Source organism: Scyliorhinus torazame, chromosome 16, assembly GCF_047496885.1.
Source record: "Scyliorhinus torazame isolate Kashiwa2021f chromosome 16, sScyTor2.1, whole genome shotgun sequence".
NCBI classification, from domain to species: Eukaryota; Metazoa; Chordata; class Chondrichthyes; order Carcharhiniformes; family Scyliorhinidae; genus Scyliorhinus; species Scyliorhinus torazame.
In genome coordinates, this window is record NC_092722.1 from 41,844,350 (window position 1) to 41,848,536 (window position 4,187).

The window sequence follows — 4,187 nt, forward strand, 5'->3', positions numbered from 1 at the left end:
TTTCTTAAGCTCCACCCATTTCCATGGTGACATAACCTTACAGGATTCACTGAATACTTTAAAATTAATTGTAGCCTTAACTCCCAAATCAAAGGAATGCTGAGGGCCGCATTTCTTTGCAAGCTGTGTAGACACCTTGGCCAGAATTTTTGGGAGCCTCTCGACGTCAGGATCCTTCAGTCCCAAAGAAGTGAATGGAAATTTGAACGACCCACCGCATCTACTCCGGCAGGACCTTCCACAGCGGGGCGGGAAATCCCAGCCCTTGTATCCAATTCTCCAGCTAAGTAAGCTCACCTGCTGTTTTATTTTCTTACCTTTCGAGCAGTTGACCCTGTCAAGTCAACGTGGCCCCAGCTCAGCCTTTTAATTGTAAAGTCTTCAAGCTGCTTTAGTTGCATTTGTCCAATTTTCTAGAATGAAATTTATATCTTCCCAGAGCTAAAAACTAGCTCAAATAGTTCCATGAACTAGGCATCTATAACATTATCACCATCCGCTTGAAACAAAGTGGCTGGAACTCTATACAACCCTAGTTTTGATTAACTCATTTTTTTGAAATCCTTGTAGAAGAAGGGAATGCATTTTCAGAAAGTCACAATGAGTTCTCTAAGGCCTGTGGATTCTGGATTGCTTCAGTAAGTCTGTACTGTCTCTTTAGTAGTGCATCTACAAGACAAAAAGTCTCTTTTGCTGTAGAACCTCTGCTGCACATGCAGGAAATCAGAGAGACGCCTGAACACTCAAAATCATCCGTCAAGCTGATGTTTCTGGAAACAATAAGATGCAATAACACAAATAAAAAGTTACTGTGGCTAAGAAATTTTCAAGTTATCAAAATGCCCTGGCTCAGTCTGCAGTTTGCCAAACTTCATAAGAGGAACAAGCAGTTTGCAAGAACCCATTTCTCAATTCTGCAACTCAGCCTAAATCAGAACAAATGTTACATTCCAGTAGAAAAAGCAACACCTTAATCACCTGGGTGTTAACAGGCCATAACCAAGCACACAAAAGTGTCAGTGTGACTGTATAGTGCCACAAATGTTCCTCCCAGTCTCCAATCATTGAAGCAAGGCTCTTTTTCTTAAGGATACTATATTCTGCTACTATATTCCCCACCTCAAACGCCACCGGTTTATTTACCAGCACCGCCAACCCCCCTGCATCTTCATGTCTAATCCCGAATAGAAGACTTGCCCCACCCACCCTTTCCTTAGCCTTCTCTGATCCCCGATCTTCAAATGTGTTTCTTGTAAAAAGACCACATGCGCCTTCAAGCTCCTCAGGTGCATGAAAACACACAACCGTTTAACCAGCCCATTCAGCCCCCTCCAGTCCATGTGACCAGCCTGGTCAGAGGGCACCCTACCCCCCACACCCCTGCCGATCAACCATACCCCTTTGGCCTGCCCCTGGCCCATGCCCCGCGACCCTCCAGGCCCACCCTCGGATGTCCACCGTCACCACTCCCTCCCACACTACACCATATCAACAGCACCTTTGTCAGCAACACCCCTTCTCCCCCCTCCCCTGAAAACAACAACCCATCCCCCTCTGTTTCACTAACCACCTGATCACCCCCCACTTTGCTCCCGTTAACTAGCCCGCCCAGCTGGCCTGGCAGCCCCAGCCCAAGGCTCCTGAGCCTCCTCCCCTCCTCCCCCGCTGATTACTCTCCCCCCCCCCTGCCTGCTCGCACACATCGCAAACAACAATGAAACAAGAAAAAAGGTGCACTCACCCTCCACGCAACAAAACAATTCGTAGGAGAAAAATTCTCCAACAACCAACAAACGAGAAAAAAGATACAAGAAAAAATGGACAGAAAGAGCACCCATCTCCTCCAGAGTTCAATGACCTTCTCCTGCCAGTGCATTGTCTCTTAAAAAAACTCCATTGCCTCCTCTGGTGTTCCAAAATAATGTTCTCTGCTATTAAAAGTCACCCAGAGGCAGGCCAGGTACAACACCCAAACTTCACCCACTTTTTAAAGAGGGCAGCCTCTTTCCATAATCTCCGTAGTTGGAAACGTGGGCACAGAAATGGCAGATGGAGTTCAATCCGGTCAAATGCTAGGTGCTGCATTTTGAAGGATCAAATCTAGGTATGAGTTATACTGTAAATGGCCGTTCCTTAGGAACATTAACATATCTGGGCATGCAGGTCCACCATTTCCCTAAAAGTGGCAACATGGTGATTAAGAAGGCATAAAGTATGCTTGCCTTCATCAGGCCGGGCCATTTAGTACAGGAGTTGGGAAATCATTTTGCAGCTATATAAAACTTGGCATTTGGAGTATTACGTGCAGTTCTGGCCACCACATTATCAGAAGGATGTGGAAGCTTTGCAGAGAGTGCAAAGAAGGTTCACCAGAATGTTGCCTGGTCTCAACGGTATTGGCTATGAGGAGAGGTTGAGTAAACTAGGATTGTTTTCATTGGAAAGATGGAGGTTGAGGGGGAGACCTGATAGAGGTCTACAAAATTATGAGAGGCATAGTCAGGATAGATAGTCAGAGGCTTTTTCCAAGGGTGGAAGTGTCAGTTACAAGAGAGCACGGGTTCCAGATGAGAGGGGGAAAGTTTGAGGGAGATGTGGGGGGTAAGTTTTTCACGCAGAAAGTGGTGGGTGCCTGGAACGTGCTACCAGAGGATGTGGTGGATGCAGGCACAGCAACGTTTAAGAGACATCTGGTTGGATACGTGAATAGGGAGGAAATACAGGGATACGGACCTAGTCAGGGCAGAAGGTTTTTTTTAGTTAGGGCATCATGATCGGCACAGGCTTGGAGGGCTGAAGGACCTATTCCTGTGCTGTACTTTTCTTTGTTCTTTGTTTGTTCTTTGTACATGTGATATAGCAGTGCCCACTTCCATCTTAATAGTGTCCCCATTTAATTTTAATAGACTGAAAATTGTTGCTGGTCTCATTGTACTGCTAGAATGCCGAGCTTACATTCCTTAAGCTGACTTGATACTTTGATACCCGGTGAGTCTTCAGTTAGATCACTTAACTTGTAAACTGATCCTGTAGACTTTGCAATATTTTTCTTGATACACTCTTTTGTATTGATGAAGGTTAACGTGACCAACATACTTTGGCAATGTGACCAACATTACCACAATTTTTCCATTTATTCTCCTTGCTCCAACAATCTCCAGCCATATATCCCATTTGGTTGCAATGATGACATGGTAGTTCTTGGTGGACCTGCTTCTCACACGACTCCATTTATGCACTTTAGCTCAATCTCCAATCAGCGAAGCTTCTCTCACAGCAAGTTCCATAGACGTTGCGATTTCAAGAGTAGTTTTTAGGGTTCATGTGCCTTCAGTCAACAATTTCTTTTGGATCGCTTCATTTCTGAGGCCACAAACTAATCGGTCGCAAAGTGTATTGTCCAAAGTCTGGTCAAATTCGCAGTACTTTGCTCGCTTTTGCAGTGATACAACAAATTGTGAAATGTTTTCCCCTTCCTCCTGTGCATGACGGTGCAAGCAGAATATTTCAGCTATTAATAGTAATGGGGCGAGAAATGTTCTTGCAAGACAGCCATTAACACATCATATGACTCGTCTCCAGGTTTAGCTGGGTGTTTCTGTAGTTACATGAATGTTTCCCTCTGGGGCTGCCGAACTTTTGTAATTACTACTAGGTGGCTAATATAGCCATGATTAGGAAGTGGGTAGTGGGGCGTCGGGGGTCGGTGTGGGAGCGTGTAGAGGCGGCATCGTGTAAGAACACAAGTTTGGGGGCACTGATAACGGCACCTCTGCCATTCTCGCCGGCCCGGTACTCCACAAGCCCGGTGGTACTGGTGGCTATGAGAGTTTGGGGGCAGTGGAGGAAATATAGGAGAGCGGAGGGAGTATCGGTCTGGGCCCCAACTTACAACAACCATCGGTTTGTGCCGGGGAGACTGGATGGAGGGTTTCGGAAATGGCAGAGAGTGGGAATTGAGAGGATGGGAGACCTATTTATAGACAGGAGCTTCCCTAGCTTGAAGGATTTGGAGGAGAAATTTGAATTGCCAGCAAGGAATGGGTTTAGATATCTGCAGGTACGGGATTTTCTGAGAAAGCAGGTTCCGACCTTCCCGCTCATGCCACCACGGGGGATACAGGACAGGGTAGTTTCCAGAATATGGGTGGGAGAGGGGAAGGTATCAGATATCTACAAAGAACTTC